This window comes from Gossypium hirsutum, chromosome D02 (genome assembly GCF_007990345.1).
Source record: "Gossypium hirsutum isolate 1008001.06 chromosome D02, Gossypium_hirsutum_v2.1, whole genome shotgun sequence".
NCBI classification, from domain to species: Eukaryota; Viridiplantae; Streptophyta; class Magnoliopsida; order Malvales; family Malvaceae; genus Gossypium; species Gossypium hirsutum.
The window spans coordinates 8,252,495-8,271,214 of record NC_053438.1 but is presented as its reverse complement, the minus strand read 5'-3'; positions in this window follow the sequence as shown (position 1 = coordinate 8,271,214).

Below are 18,720 nucleotides of genomic sequence, written 5' to 3'. Positions count from 1 at the left end.
CATGATTCATTTGACCCGCTTAAGTTGGTCTAACTTATGGAATTCATGAAAAAACCTATCTACTTGAAGTTTTGGTGGCCAAGTGAAACATTTCAGTAAAACAAAAGTTACCGGAGTAAATAATTTAAATCCTAAAGGGATAATATTGTATAGAGTTTAAATCAAAACTTAATTATAAATAAAGGTCTTCCTCTCATTCGTATTCACTTAGTTGTAATCTTTTATACTATTAATAGCATTTAAGTAAACACTTGGTGTTATCTTTCATATTTGCTTCTGTTTTGTTTCGGTGCCATAGAAAATTTTTACAAGAATTTTACTTTTTGAGAGTAGATTGACTTAAACATGATTTGAACCCAAAAAATCACCTAAAACTACGTGATTTGCCAAACCAAACATTTAATCCTGCAACAAACATGTGGTTGATTAATATTCAATGAAACATGCATTCCACCATGCTTGCTACTATTAACCGAAGGTTGTGAGTGTAATTACTCATGCTCAACTCAATAATATTCGAATTAGATCAAATATAAGTAATATATTTTATTATGCCGTGTTTAACTCTGGTGTCCAAAACACTCTTAATTATTTAAAAAAAAAACAGAGTGAGAGAGAGAGAAAAACAAGATATCTAGAAGAAGAGGAAGGAAGACTGGAAAATGGAATTAGAATGGGAAACGAATAGCGGAGATTGCGGCAATGGGGCAGTTAGCAATGTGAGTCAGAGATTTGTTTGCAATTAATTATTTATTTATTTGAAAACTAAAATAAATAAATAATTAAAAAAGGGAAATGTAGAAGTCAAAGTCAACAGTTATCCCGACTTATAAAAGAAAAAATAAAACTGGCAAACGTTAAAACGCGTTCGTCTCTCTCTCTCTCAAACACAAACAGACAAAATCACTTTAATTTAATTAATTAATTAATTAAAAAACTAAGAAAGTGCCACTCACCCCTCAGTACATAATATCACCCTCGCTTTGCGTGCACGTCACTTTGCCCTCCCCTCTTCTACTTTTTTTTTTAATTTATATATTTTATAATTAAATTAAAATAAATATATATTAATTAATAAATAATAATTCGAACCGAATCGAATCAAAAAAATGATAATACTTTTATTCAAATCAAGTCTGAGGGAGAAGAGCATATAATAGTCTTGGCCTCAAAAAATGCATAATTATCTATTAATTTCTTTAATATTTGGGTGAACTCACTTTTATTTGTCTCAAATTATATTTTAGTTATTTATGTTTAAAATATTACGTTTTAATCATTTACGTTATCACTTTGTTACGAAATGGTCACTCTACTGGTAAGTTTCGTTGCCTCCCTAACTACAGTCCTACGTGGCAATCTAAATAAATTTTAAATGCCAACTTGGATGTCTTACGTAACATATAAAAATGCAATTTAATTAAGATAAACAAATGTGACTATTTTTATAGTTTACCCTTAATATTTATAAATTGCACTTTTTCCTTAAAATATTTTTGTTCATTTTTAGTCTCCTAAAACAATCTTCTAACTTAGCTCGTAATTATTTTATAATATTTTTTAATTATTTTTTTGAGGGTTAAAGCCGTCTATATATAATTCAGGCGACGCATATGACAATAGAAACATAGTACATAGAATACAACATGTCCAACTATAACAATTCTTCCTCCACTGCAGCTCACAGCACCTACTTATTCTACCATTTCTAAATCACTGTTTAAACATACAATATATCTTAAGTTTTCTAATTATTATAAAAAATTCGATTTAATCGATTAATCCATTCATTTCGATTAAAGAATAAAGATCCCAAATTAAATACAACTGATTTATATGAAAAAAACACAAGTGTTTTCAGTAGGTCATTTTCAGGTCTTAATGTGTATGCAACCTTCAACCTTTTACAAAAAAATCAAACCCTGTGAAGACTGTTGGCATACAGGAAGTCAAACAAGGATAATCTATCTATATATGTAAGGTCAGAAGTGTTGGAGAAAGAATAAGATCCACCCAATTTGAATATATAATACTCATAAAATAGAGAAGCAGCTGACTAAAACAAAGTGTCAATGGCACATGGGATTATGTTAGGAGTTGGCATTCAATTATTGAATGGGGGGTGTGGTTTCAAATGGTCAACAAGGAGGCCACTTTGTTGCCTCTGCACTGGACGACATTTCAACATTCATTTGCCATTGTCAAACTCAAGCTTTTTTAATTAAAAGGTCCAACCATGGAAGAAGAAGCTTTCAAGAAATATTAATTGTTTGATTGCTACATATTGCATGGCCCATTGGAAAATTATTATTAGTTTCAATCTCCTGTTACATCCAGATTCAAAATTTTCATGGATCATAGGTAGGGTATTTCCCAGTTGAGAACATGTTATTTTGCAAAATTAAGCTAACTTTTTCCATCAATTTTGATTATCTTTTTAGTGTTTCAATTATGGTAATCACTTAATTGATCTCATATCAAGAGTTAAATAGGCATCAATTTAATTGAATAATGATTAAAATATCACTGTTTTTTCTATATATTCTATATAAAAATATAAAATAATAAAATAAAATTTGAATTTAATACATTATAAATTTCAATATATTTTTGTTACTCGAGTGTTCCAAAATTTAATATAAATTGAAGTGTTTTCATGAGAAATGATTATATGAAACTGTGATTTCATATAATGATTTCAATATATTATAATGATTTCTCGTCATTCTTATCCCTTTTCAATAAGAAAATAACAAATCAGAATTTTTTCTCATAATTTTCAGTATTTTTAGTTGAATATGGATTTTTTCAACAGAAAGAAGCTGAAAGTTAGAAGGAAAACTTGATTTGTCATTCTCCCATTGAAAAGGGATAAGGATGTCGTGAAATCACAGTTTTATAAAAATCTGATTTGTTATTCGTTTTTCGCACACCAAGATTAAATAATAAATAAAATCCCACCGACATGATTGGGTGAGGAGGAGTAATGTGAAAACCTGGGCCGAAGTTGAAAGCAATCCGGCAGCCCAATTCATGCGTAGAAAATAGCCGAAATCTGACACAAAACACAATCTCTGTTTTGAAATCTAATCGGCTAAAACCATACCCGATTAGGCCTAAGACCAATCCCATGTTCCTTTCTGACTCAAAAAAACATTTACTAATTTCAAAAAGCATCTACATGTTGACATCATTTTATAAAGGTGTGACTGACACACATGCTGTTTTAAGGGAGACTTTGTCACTCCAAGTTTTTGACCCACCATCAATCTCTTTCACATTAACCCCTACCTTGCTTCAGCAATTTTGGGTTGTGTTTATCCTACAAGTACTATAAAAATATAGTAAAATATTAAAAATATATATATTTCGATTTTTTAAAATCGTTTTCAGAATAAAAAATGCACTAACCAAATATTTATCCTTAATTTAATTGCATAAAATAAAAAAATTGAAAAATTTATAGGTGGAATTTTAAATGGATTCCATTGGATCTGTTCTAGGTGTTTGTTTGATTTGGGTCATTGACCTTTGACAAGGCTTAAAAGGCTTTCTTTTTTGCTTCAAACCCCAATTTGAGTTTTGGGCCTCATAATTTAGCTTAGCCTGTTTTTTGAAATCATGTATGTGTTTGGGCCTTTTGGTTTGTTAAAGTAAATATAATAATCCCATATTATAAAAGAGACATTTTAAGCATGTATGTGTCTTAAAAATTGGATTTGGTAATAATTGCTCGAAATCGTACCAGGGTAGTATGTTTGTGTAACTATTGTAATTGATGAGTCTCAATGAATTGGGTGTAATTGGAATACCTTAATTACACTTTTTAATTTTTAGGAGAGGCAAATTTAATTTTTTTTAATATTTCTATACAAGTTATAAAAATATATATTATAAACATAAACATGTAGGAATGCTTGGAACGGTTATGATAAAAAATCTTATATTGTAAATCCTAAAAACTTATATTGTAAAAACTAATTTATCTAATTTATAATGTTATAACAAAAAAATTATTTTATTTAAATCCTAAAAATTCTAAAGCTATGGTAAAAAAAGTTTATTATAAAAAATAAGTTGCATGTTATAAAAATGTTATAATATATTTATTTATAAATAAATATTGCCAAGGAGTATGGACATAACTTATTTATATGTCCGTACCATATATTATAAAAATTATATACTTATTCATAAAGAAAAATATTATTGTTCTTTTTATCATATATTATTTATAAAAAGTGTTATGAAAGCTACTGGAAATTTATAAAACTTTTTTATAAAGTTATATATTATAAATTTTATATTATTTCTTACTTAATTTATGTATTGCGAAAAATGATATAACATAACATAATTCTTTCTCCAAGTTAAATTTATATAAGTTTTTATAATTAAAGCTACAAACCATTTGGACTATATTATAAGGTCGATCCTAATGTGGTTGAAAAGATATTTATTGTTCTAAAAAATATTTCCTATATTAACATTACCTTAGTATAGCATAAAAAAAAAAGATTGGCTTGTACTAAAATGTTGCATATTTCATAACTATAATTTAGGTGGAATTTGAGATAACCTATACTTCGAAGAGAATATGGAAGAAGGATATCTTAATAATCTTACTGATGCATATTCAAATTCATATGATATGAACTCGGTCCAAGACCAACAGAAGATGGTAATGAGCATATGTTAAATATTAAAGAGAGAATAATCTAACAAATATGCATTAGAATAATCAGATAAAATTGCATATGATGTTTACTTTTCTTGTTATTTTTATTAGTAATCGTATTATCAACTACTTTTATAGACTAACACGATACATATGATGACTTGGTTTTAATTCTTGTTACTTATTTACAAATTATTTTTATCATATTAATAATTTTTTTATAGTAATTAATATTTTTTTAAATGTAAATTATGTAACTCTGTAATTACAATTTGTACTACCAAACATGACATATGAGATTACGATGTAATTACACTCTATCAGCCAAACGTCTAAGGAATTACAATTCTTTGTAATTACTTTTTCATTCAATTACTCTATACTGCCAAAATAAATTGTTAATGTTTTTTTAAAAACTTTTTTGAAATTTATTCAACCATTTATCTAAGTTTGTTCCGAACATAAAGTTTTAAATAATGTTTTTAATTTTATTTATTTCTTTTTTTGGCATGGCATGTCATCAAATATCGCTAATATGGACCGCCACATTAGCGCCGTTAATAGCCACGTCAATGATGTAACAGTCAAAGACAATAAATATTGGTCAAAAAACTTAATCGGTGCAATTTAAAAGTTTGAGAGTTAGGTTTTTCGTGAAACAACTTAAATAATTTTGTACGAGCATTAAGGTTCCCAAACGTGAAAAGAAATAAGGTTGTGTCATAAACTATTTTAACTTTTAGGGATAAAGAAGAAGAAGAAGATAAAAAGTGAGGTTATATTTTTGAAAGAAGAAATTAGAACGTTCAAGGCATCCAAAAGGGGCCCTAAATCAAGTCAATGTGGCCTTGCCAAAGTGCCAAATTTTCACGAGAAGCCCAATGATATAGGTGGAGGGGCAGAGACCCAAAGTGCCAAAGTGTCTTTGTTGTTTTTATGCCCATTTCTACATGGGTCTCGCCATTTGCAAATTTCAAGCTCATTTTTTTTATCTGTATAGACTATTCTGACTTGTTTGTCACGGGACAGGACATCAACTTTTCAAAATAACCAATATTTTTATTTTATATAAAATTTTAATTAAAATAACTTGAAAAACATTTTTATAATTTTTTACATTATATATAAATTATTACAAATTTAGTATTGTTTTGTGTAATTACATAAATTACTACAACATTCTTAATGTTGTATGCCATAAAGTTATATTAACAAGAAGCTAAAAAACAGTGAAAGTGAGAAAAGCAACATAGAACTCAATGATGAATTACAAAGACTCAACTATATATAGAAAGCTGATCAAGAGGGTTAACTGAATAACTAATTACCTAATAACATTAACTAGCTAACAGTCTCTAACTAATTCAGTTATATTAGTTAACAACGCACACACATTTAACATGTGTTAAATTCCTCAACCTCATTATCTACTGTTTTCAAGTTTGTGGAAACAAAACATGGTAGGTCAACATTTTGTAAAGTGCATACTCAAGCTGGTAAAAGACACCTCTAAAAGAGGTTTGGTGAACATGATTGATTTGTAGATCACCTTGAGCAACCTTTTCACGCACAAAAATGCACTGAATTGTCCCTCTATCGTCACACCAGATGCTCCCCAAGTTCAGTGAGAAGAACAACAAACCAGGTTAAGTCAACAGTCTGTGTTTGCAATACTTCGATACTCGGCCTCTGAAGTTAAAATAAAAATGGGTCGGGGTATCAGATGAACTTATCGAAAACTAGATTAATTTTAAAAAATTGGTTATAGAGAAGGAGGCAAAGTTGCGAAATTATGAGAAGTGGAAGAAGCTACACATGATCTAACATCTATATGCTTAATTAAGTTGCTTTCAAACCTCGTATTAACCACACACAAAAATTCCTTTGAATGTGAAATAATTGCAGGCAATGGGTGCAGAAGAAGCATGGGAATGGCTCTGCCAATTAGGCCATAATTTAATGTCATTAGTTGGAGGGAGTATACACACATAGATTTGCCTCTTAAATTCTCCAAACTTTCATAAATATATGTTTTTTCATGTTTGAGGAACTTTTTCATGCCAATATCTTAAACCACATCCTTTTGAGGACAAATCTTAAACCATTGGTGATTAATTAGAAAAAAAACATTTTTGGGAAACCGATCCTCAACTCAATAAAAGTTGATGAAGCAATTAATTTTGCAGTTTTCCTATTTAATTTGTAGTAAATTATCTAAATTGAGAAAAAATGGTTAATTATGTCTTAGCTTAATTAATAATATTATTATTGTAATAATCAAGAATTATATGAATTTAAGCATGTGTAAATGTCACGGGACTAGAATTTTAATATGGTAAATCACGTGACCTTAGACAATTTTTTGGATTCAAATTTGCCTAAATCAGTCTACTCTTGAAAAATGAGAATTCTTGCAGAAATTCTCCAAGGCACCGAAGCAAACTCACATAACAGAGCAACAAGAAATAGAAAAGCCAAAGGAAAACAGCGCAAACCAAGTGTTTGAGTAAATACTCTTAATATATTCTTTAACTCAATTATCAAATGGAGGGGAAAGACTCTATTTATAGCTGAGCTTCCCTAGATCCAACGGTACAGGTCAAATTACACAATAGTTGAGATTAATTCTCATCTACAATAAGAGAGTCCTAAAGGATTTAAATTCTGTATATATTTATTACTTAGTATTTATAATAATTAACCCTGATAAAATACAAGGTTTGCAATTTAGCTAGATCTAAGTAGGACTTGAGTCACTTCCAGTATACCAAATGACCCCCAATAAACAAAAAGGAAACATTAGAGTGTGTCTTGGTCGCGGACTTCTTTATGCGATCTATGACGTAAAATTTTCAATTTAAAGATTGGAAGAAGTTATATAAAAAAATATATAAAGAAGAACGAAACAAAATCTTGCGAGGAGACATTAACAAGACCGGTTCATTTCACTAAGTTTTCCAATTTTCCTTTTTTGGTTTTTTTAAAAGAGAATTTTCAATACAGTCTCTTGAAGCTAGGAATGTGCTTGAGTTCTCGAAAGATAATAGCTTTCACCTTATGAAAATCTAAAATTTATTTATAAAATAATGAATTTATAGGAAGAGGAAAGATCAGAGTGGGGAGAGAGGTTATTGTTTATGAAAAGTATGGGGATTTAGAAAGAAGAAATGTTTACATGAGTTCTTGTGAGTAGTTTGCATGACTTTTTTATAATGGGGAATAAACTTGGATATGTGTTCTAAGGTTATCGGTATTGAAGTCTGATTTAATACTTTGGGTAGTGACGGTGGCGCTACGAGTGATGTTTTAAGATGATTAGCAATCAATTATCATTTCCAAAGTTCGTCGAATTAAAGTTCACAATGTCATTAATTCCATTGGAAGACACGTGCCTAGCTCTCTATGAGTACACTGTAAAGTCCGCAGAGTTCGCTAAATGAGATACAATAATAACAAATGAAGAAAGAGATGATACAAAAAAACAAAAAACAAAAAACAAATTTCTAAAATTTTGTTGGCACAGGGACAACAGAATCCAACCCAAAAAGACCAAAGTGAGATGATTTATGGTGGGATTAGTTAGGAAAATGAACCCTCAAAACCACTTTCATTATTTTAAGTGCGTAAACAAACCCATATTCTAAGCTCTTCAATAATTGTAACAATTTCTTACTTTTTTTTTCATTTTTTTTACAATTTAGTCCATACCTTAAATTAATATCTCGTAACATATTATTTGTTTCAATTTATATTTTACTATGCAAGTTCTCAATTTAGTACCACTTATATAACATAATAGTTTTAAAAGTGTTACAATAATATTAATTAAAAGTAAAAGAATATATATTAAAAATAATTAAAAAAAACTCAGATGAAACTTGAAATTCAATATAAGTATGAATTAAACAGAGATATGTTAAATGGGGACCAAATTTAGGCTGCCATCCATACAATTAGATTGCTTTTTAGTTTGGTGATTTTTGTTTTTGCTTTGTTGGAGTTTAATGGAGAAGGCATGACCCCTCCATGTGGGTTTAGAATACTTTAGTTAAATCATGCAATGTTTTTAATGCATGTCCTTTTCATTTGTCTTTTTTTTTTCTTTTTTAAATCTAGACACATGGGGCTTGTCAATGCCATGCCCTTGTAAAAAGAAGCATCCTTTAATTAGATTTATTTACACAAAAAGATTTCAAGTATTGGTTTTTGAAGAATAATTTGTTTTTAAATTGATTGATTTTAGGGATGAATTCATTAATTATTATTATTTGGTTAGAAATGTTTGTTTGTTTTTCCCTCAATTTTTATATATGAGGTAATATAACTCATCAACCCATTAAGAAAAAAATATTTTTTTTAATCACGAGAGACAGGTGACGTAACAGCCCATTTTCAGTGAAATTGGAATATTGGTTTCGAGATCACAAATCTGAGTCATAAAGAAAAATTATTTTAATATTATTTTATTGTCTGCATTATAATAGGAAAGACGTATGAAAATTTTGATAAGAAAATTTTACCGATTTCATGTTTAATTGTTAGTAAAGACCAAATTGCATAATCATCAACCCATTAAGAAAAATCTATTTTTTTTAATCACGAGAGACAAGTGATGTAATAGCCCATTTTCAGTGAAATTGGAATAGTAGTTTCGAGATCAAAAATCTGTGTCATAAAGAAAAATTATTTTAATATTATTTTATGGTATGAATTATAATAGGAAAGACGTATGAAAATTTTGACAAGAAAATTTTATCGGTTTCATGTTTAATTGTTAGTAAGGACCAAATTGTATAAAGTGCAAAAGTTGAATTCTAGTAGCTAGAGGGATTAAATAGCTATGGAATTCAAAATTTGACGTCCTTATAAGGCAAATAGACCATTAAGAAGTTAGTAGATATTTATGATGATTCATCCATGAAAATTTAAGAAAAGAAAAGGACTAAATTGGAAAGATAGAAAAATAAAAGATGATAATTAATTAAAAGATAAAAATATCATTTTATATCATCATCTTCCCCAAAATTTTCTATGGAAACCCTAGCTAAGAGAGAGAACTTCAAGCAAGCTTAATTGGGTAAGTAATCATGTTCTGTTTTTAGTAATTTTTATATTTTTGAGATCGTAATAACCTAATCTAGATATTTTGGGGATTAATTTGCAAAATTATCAAAGTATTAAAACTTTTCCATGGATTAATATACATGAATTATGAAATTTATGATAGAAAATGAAAGGTTGTTGATAGATAAACAACTTTTGTAAAGTGAATTTTGATGAAATTGTGATTTAGGGACTAAATTGTAAAGATGTAAAATTCATGGAAATTTTCTGATTTTTGTGAAATATATGGACTGATATTGTTATATGAAAAATTCAGCTAGGCTTGGAACAAGGATTAAATTGCATGAATTTCATTTTCCAAGCCTAGGGACGAAATTAGAATTAATCAAAAGTATAGGGGCAAAATGATACTTTTTCCTAAGATGTAAGTTGGATTGAATTGAGTATGAAATGTGTTAAATTTATGTTAAATTCATTTATATAGATCCAAAAAGATCAAATAATGAGTTAGATCGAGGAAAATAAAAAGTGTCGGATTAGTAGAAAATCATATACGAGCAAGTGATGAGGTAAGTTCGTGTAACTAAATTATGTATATTAATATGTGTGAATTGTATAAATGTCTTATGTATGAAATTGATCACATGTTCGATAATCCCGATAAGTAATAAGTCTCGTTTGAATAAATGAAACTCGATGGATATAAGATTTCCCGTATTGGTTGTGGTCTTGCATATGTTGCAGACACACCATAGCTCTTATGAGCATTCTGTTATAAGCTCTCTCGAGCTTTCCGTTACATGGTTCCTGCGAGCATCCCGATCGATATTGATCCTGCATGTGTTGCAAATATACCGCAACTCTTTGTCAGCGTCCTGTTATATAATCAGTATTGGTCTTGCATGTATTATGGATATACCACAACTATTTATGAGCATTCCGATATATGGCTCTCAATGAGCTTCCTAATATATGGCTATCCGGAGCTTCCTGATAATAGCTCTTCAGAGTTACCTGTTAAGCTCACATGAGCTTTCTGTTTCATACTCTTATGAGTTTCCTGTTATAGCCCGGATAAGCTTTCTGTTACATGACTCATATGAGCTTCCTGTTATATGGCTTGAGAGAGTGCTTCCTGAATATGTGCTCTAATAAATATCTCAGAATATGAATTGACGGATTACAGTTTTGTACACTTCGAGTGTACTACATGTGTGTCCATCGATATTTCAAATAAATTCAACGGGAAAAGTTTCGACATGGTGTAACACCCCTTACCTGAGGCCGTTGCCGGAGTCGAGCACAAGGCATCATCTAACTTAACTTACTAGTTCGGAGCATAAAAATTTGCTTTTAGAATTAATTTCACTATTCACAACAAAACTGTCCACCTGCGTGACTGTCACTAATTTAATTATAACTCGAGCTAAAAAACTCAAAATTTAAATCCATAAATTTTTCCTTAAACTAGACTAATATATCTTCTTACCATAAAAGCTTTAGAATTTTTGGTTTAGTCAATTAGTACAGTTTATTCATTGAAGACTCCCCTATTTCACTGTCCGATGGTTCTGACCACCACTCACTAAAAATAAATTATCTCAATGTAGAAACTTCATATGGTGTTTCTGCTTGTTTCTATAAAAAACGGACTCACTAAAGAATCTATACATATAAATTATAACTCATAATTCTTTCTGTACAATTTTTAATGATTTTATAAAGTCAGAATAGGGGACTTCAAAAACCATTCTGACCCTGTCTCACTAAAATTCAAATATCTCAAAATATAAAATTCCTTTGCATACACCGTTTCTTTTATGTAAAAATAGACTTAATAAGACTTAATTATATATATCATTAACTCTCTAATTCCATTTCTAATAGTTTTGGTGATTTTTCAAATTCACATTATTGCTATTGTCCAAAAACTGCTTCTTTGCAAAAATTTTTTACTCTTTTATAGTTTCTTTGTATTAGCCACCATTTAAACATACATAACACCGAAACATATTATTTACTAACCATTTCAATAGCTATTTTTAGCCACATCATATGAACATACTCAAAATTAATAAGTCTCTATACATGCCATAACTTTAAACGTTTTGAAATCACATAATACCAAAATGTCTGTTGATAGTGTGATACGAGGCTCCGACGATCCCTAATTCGAGCAAGCTCAAAACACTATAAAACAAAGGAAATGAAGAAAGGTGTAAGCTACTAATGGCTTAATAAGTTACATGTAAACAATAAATACTCATTTAATAATTGACATTTTCAACATATAACTAATCAAATACATTTCTTAGCAATTTCAATCACTTACACATGCACAATCTTACCAATTCACTTGCATATACATTTATACTGTAATACCCAAATTTTGCCCGGCCCGAGCCCAACTATTAAAGCCCATATATATAAAATATATAAAATAAATAATAATAAAATGTCCAGTTTTTTTATTACAACAGTGACCCAATACCAGCCCAATGGCCCAAATCTCTACCCAAACCCGAATCTAAACCTAAACAGACCCTAAACCCAATTTTCTAAACCCAAATTACCAGCTTGGTAGCCCAAAACAAAAATCAACAGCAAGGAACCCTAGAAGATCTAGGCACCGTAGCCAAGCCTTCTGCGACCAGCCTCCGTACGCTCCGCGCCACGTCACCGTACGGCCTTGCACCTGCAACAACCTGCAACAAGCGCACCAAACAAGCAGAGGCAGAGCAAACAACAAAAAGAATAGCAAGAAAGGACAAATTTTTTTCTGTAATTTGATTCCGTTGTTTTTTGGCCATAAAGAGGCCATTTTCAGCATTTGTAAAGAACACACATATATGAAATACAAAAACTCAGAGAAATTTCAGAAAAAGAAAGGTGATTCAACTTTTGCTTCGATTTTTGGTTCTGTTTTTTAAGTTTCTTTTTCTTTCCTTTGTGTTTGGGCATTTGATTCTCAACAAGAAAAGAGGGATTAGAGAGAGCAAGCTTACTTGGTAGCCGAGACGTCGTTCTCTCTGTCGTGATCAGAGTTAGACGAGGGATCGGAGCCTCTAAACGACAGTTCGTCGAGCGGTGCGCAGAGGAAAGTTCTGCCTAGGGTTTGCAGAATTGGCAGAACTGGCTTAATGCCTTGTTTTCTTTTCATTTTATGTTGCTGTAAAATGGTACCGTTTGAAGCCCGTTCTAATGGTTTCAAAACGGTGCCGTATCATGCTCAGACCCGCTCGGTGACCCGACCCGGGGAAGGATCCGCAATTTTGTTTGAGGGTCTATTTATGCAACAGGTCCTCTTTGTTTTATATTGTTTCAATCCGATTTCTTTTAATTTTTTTTAAATTTATACCACATCTTTTATTTTGATTTCATTTTGGTCCAAGATCAAACGATGGCGTTTTTGTTCTCTGGATTTGAACTTTTGAAGTTGCGTGTTTAATTGTTCTTTTGGTCCTTAGTTTTGGATTGATTGTAAATTTAGTCCTTTGAATGCTGCAATCTTAATTCAATCATTTTTTTTATTATTCTTTCATTTAATTTTATAAATGTTTATTGTTTTGACGATATCAAAACCTTTTATTATTATTTTTGAATTTTAAATTTAGGTTTCAATTCAAATTTAGTCTTAATAGTATAATTGCAAATTGGATTAATATCTATTTTAAATTTATTTATAGTATATTTTAGCATTTGTTTGACATTGTTTTTAAGTTTGTAAACATAATTCCAAGATGTGATATATTTGTTCTAAATTATTATTTTAGTTTATCATACATTTTAAAAGAAATCTAATATACTATTATTTTAAAATTTATCTTATTCATTATTATTTAGATTAATCATTTTCTATGTAAATTCGTTATGTCATATACATTCTTTAATATTTTCATTCCATAATATGTTCTTCTTTAATTTAACTCATTATATTTTTATATAAAAGTATTTGTTTAGCAAGATATTATCATATACATGTATATAATTTTTTTAATATCTTCATCTATATTTTATATATTTCAACTTCTACATATTATATTACTTGTCATTATTTATATTGAATTTTCATCTTATGTGTACTACCTGTAAATTAATAAATGTATGTTAGTTGTTATGAATTCATTTCAAAATATTGCTCTATAATGTTATTATCATTTTAGGTCAAGTTTATTTTAAGTTCATGTGTAATGTGAATAAAATCATTATTGTTATTTTATTTGTATTTATTTATTGCTTATTTGCTACGTTTTAGTCTAAATTTGAATTATCATTTATCTTTTGCATTACATATTTCTTTAAAAAAATTTACTTTTATCATTCTATTTCATATAAAAAGCCTAGCGTTCATAATTCTCAAGAAAATTGTGCCCTAACTTACTGGATTTCAATTTTCTCGATGAATTTAAATAGCCATGTGCTTATTTTATTTAAACCATACTGTTTTAACTAAGCATTTAGGGTTTTTTCAACATGTTGGACCCTAACTTATTGGATCTGACATTTTTCTACCTCGAATCAAGGATTTTTAAAATAAAGGCAATATTCGATGCTTAGGAATGCGGAGAAATTAAGCCCTAACTTATTGGGTTCTAATTCGCTGGTTGACCTGAATGATCAAGTATCCTTCTTAAAATGCATGAATTTTAAAAGCTAAAAGACACACTTAATTTCGAAGAATAAGCTATTACACTCTAACTTACTGAGTGCGATAATTTATTTCTTTGAAATAAGCGAGTCTTATCATCTAATTCACTTTATTTAAATTTTCTTTTCCAAAGATCTTATTTTAAAATCTTTTCAAAATTTTGACATTAAGAAATTAAACAATCAATTCGGTACCAATTTTGGGCGTCACGAGGGTGCTAACCCTTTCTCGTGCGTAACCGACTCCCGAACCTGTTTTCTCAAAATTCGCAAACCTAAAATTATTTTTTGGTGAACCGGTCACACCTCGATAAAGGATCGGTGGCGACTCCCATTTTATTTTTAAAAGTTGATCCCCATTTTTCAAAAAATAACTTTTCAAAAATTACACTTTTATCCCAAAGCTCGTAAAAATAAAATTCACTAAATTCTAAAATTTCAAACCTCACTAAATCATATTTCATGCTCATAACAGCCCTCAATTTCACAAAATCACAACTTCATGCACACTTTACTATCTTTCACAATTTAGTCCTTTTTTAACATTTTTATCAAAATTTATCTAGTAAAACTCGTAATTAACACTTCAAACATTCATTATCTAACATCACTCATCAAATTACAACTATATCATGAATGAGTCAATTTTTAAACTTTAATTCCATTTAAAATAAATGGTAGAAACATGAAATTCAAGCTTCAATAAGCATAAAAATACAAAAATAATTAAAAACGGGGCAAGAAATCACTTACAATTGAGCTTAGAAAAATCAAGAACCCTAGCCATGGTAACATGAAAATTTTGGCAGCAAGGGGGTCTAAATTTGATGAAGATGAACACTTGCTTTCATCTTATTTTGTCTTTTATTCAATTTTGACAAAAATGCTCTTGGCCCATTTACTTAGATATTTTTCTAGAATGATCCTTATGTGTCCATAACACTAATTTATGGTCTATTTTCCACATAAACACTTCCAATTTCATGCAATAATTCAATTAAGTCATTTAATCACTAATTAGACACACTTTGCATTTTTTATCAATTTAGTCCTAAAAATTCAATTAGGCACTAAATCATTAAAATTTCTTATCCATATTTTCACACAATATTTCAATTAATCGGTAATTGATAAAAATTTATAAAATTAAACTATTTCACTTTGAATTTATAGTTATGAAACTACTGTTCCGATTAGGCCCTATTTCGGGTTATCACACATAGGCTAAACTGAATCTGAGATGATTTGTTATGAAATGTACATGTTATATGGAAATATGACAAGAAAAGTATATGTGTATGAAAGTTATTACATGACGAGCTCATTCATGTTTCTTGACAATTGTGTGAATTACAATGACTAATATGTTTGATGAAGTTGGGTGTTTAGGCTATTAGCCAAATCTCTTGGATGCATTTTGTATGTTTACTTTAATGGAAATGGATGGTAAGTTAAATTTCCAGTTATACGAACTTACTAAGCATTAAATGCTTACTCGGTTTTTCTTTCCTCTGTTTTATAGTACTCGGAAGCTCGTGAAGGTTTGAACTTGGTTGGAGACACATCACATTATACCTCGGACTTCTCGGTATATAAAGCAAGCTAACTTTTGGTATAATGACATGTATAAGCTAAGTCAAGCATAATGATGAAATATTTTGATTGTATCTAGCCATTAAAATGGCTAGTGTAAAGCTTATTTTGATGTAATTATATAAAACCTTAACAAGTTTGATGTGTCATAAAATGGTGATATGATAGGAAGTATACAAACCTATTGATGAATGGTTTTGAATTAGCATAATTGATAAAGTATGCCTATAAGTATAAATATGTTTTTGGTAAATTTAACACTTGAATATATGAGATAATATGTCATGCATAAAATTTGGTATTGACATTGATTTGAGGGTTATGAATTGGCTTGTGAATTTGTTTGGATGATATTGCAAGTGAAAGGCAAATTGGGTGAGAAAAGTGGCCTGAAAATGGCCTACTTTTCGTTCACACGGGCAAAGACACGGGCGTGTGGTTGGATGTGTGACCCAAGCCAGAGAGTTACACGGGCTGGGACACGGTCGTGTGCCTCACATCGACTGCCCACATGGCCTGGAACACGGGCGTGTCACTTGGCCGTGTGAGCCACACAGCCTGACCACACGGGCGTGTGTCCCCTGCACCTAAAAAAAATTTTGAAATTTCGCGAAAAATTTCTGAGTTCCTAATTTAGTCCCGACTTGTTTCAAATGCATAAATTGGACCTCGATGGTTCATTTAAGGGACAATGTGATTGAATATGATTGGTTTTATTGAATATGATTGGTTTTGGATATGAATAGTAAATGACATGAATTAATTGTATTTGTTCTGTAAACTCCGGTAATCGTAACTTTATTCCGGCGACGGATATTGGTTAGGGGTGTTACAAGTGAAATGGTAAGGGTTTTTCCTACCTTAATCAGTGGTTGATGGTTCGATCCTCGCCTTGGGTATGGAACAACTTTAAAACTCATGGTCAACATCTACCCCTTAATGAACCTACAAAATACGAAAGATTAATTACTGAGCTAACTCTAATAAATACCTTGAGAAATTAATGCACCCATTTGGCTATTGCTATTAACAATTTTAATGTTTTAAAATTTAATTAATTGATCCCTAAATATGGCCATTCATTTATGAATAGAAATTTAATCTTTTTCTTTCTTTTGTTTTGGGGTTTTTTTTCTTCTTCTCACAATTGTACATTTTTTGTAAAGATTTTATCTTCAAATGATTATCTGTACTTTGACATGTAATTATTGTTGGAAATATACTACTGTAAAATAAAACTGTTAGTGCTAACAGGAAACCAAACTAAGTGTAAATAAAATAGTAATCACTATGCCATGGAAGAACCACTGCCTTAGAAGCAAATTCGCCCTGGTCGGTGTAATCGTGTAGTGGATGTTTCCCCCTAAGGTTAAAACAATACTTCAATATTCGTACACCCGAATAAAGAAGGTGGAACACAATTGGCATTGCTCTTCTCGAAAGAAATGGCAACTGAGAAACAAAAGCAATTGATCGAAAAATAAAATGGAATAAACTGGCAAAACTACACTAGTTTAATTCCCAAGAAAGATTCGATGGGTCACAGGCAGTCCCATTTAAAACCCAATCTCCTAAACATAATTTATCTCTCGTGTAATTTCGCAGAACACTAGAATTTAGAGAACAAAAGGATAAGAGAAGTTATTTTTCTCTCTATGTTTTTCTTATTGTATTCTATCTAAAATAAGGAGAATAACATCCTATTTATACAGTTTCCTGAATGGCAAAGTAGTAAAATACGTAGGGGAAAAAAAGTAAAACTGGCAGAAATAGTTTCTTAAAAATCTACAACAGTCAAATAAAAATATTTTCTGTTGACTAGATTTTCGGAATCTAAACAAATTTATTTTCTGAAAAATAATACAAAAGTTTTACCCAAAAATAAACACGCATGATATGTTAGAGTATGCCCAAAGATCAATCATGAGATGGTTGTAATAACATACTTGATTTATCATGTTTATTAATATAAGGCGTTACCATTATTATTTCAGTTTCTTTTCTGTGCATATAAATAAACTGTTTTATAATAATGTCCTAAGAATAATATGATTATTCTTAAAAGTTCCTTAGTCAAGTTTTATTGTTGGATAGGACAACGATAATGCATTAAGACTAACGTGTAGTTGATTGATGATAAAGAGTTATCATTGATATGGAATGTCAGAATCATTACATGAATATGTGTGTTAGAGAACAACATATTGGACTGACCCGTTATGAGTATGTTTCTTGGATTATTATGTAATTGTCACTACATTACTCATAATGATTAATATTTATATGATCCTCAGACTTGAGATCATCATAATCCCAACATCATGGGTTGTATATTTTGATACAGTCAAACGTACACCGTAACTGGTTGTTCTATAAAGACTGATGTTGGATATACCACAATCTATGTAGAGGGATATGGTTGGTCGATATAGGATAAGTCCCTCCTACATAATGGGAGTAATATCTTAGGCCACTTGATTAAGTGAGACTAGAAATGCATGACCATGCTCAAATAAGTTGATATTAGATGTCATACTTATTTGTATATCGTAGTCTGCTTAAGATATCAAGGAACATGGAATGGACAATACAAGTGTGACTATTCCATGACTTGTGTCCAATCCAGAGATAAAGGACTTCAGGATTATTGCATAAAAGGTTAATCATAAAAAGGTTATGTCGAATCATGATCTCTTGTGACTTAGGTAGCAATGATGCATTGTTAGATGCCACTCATT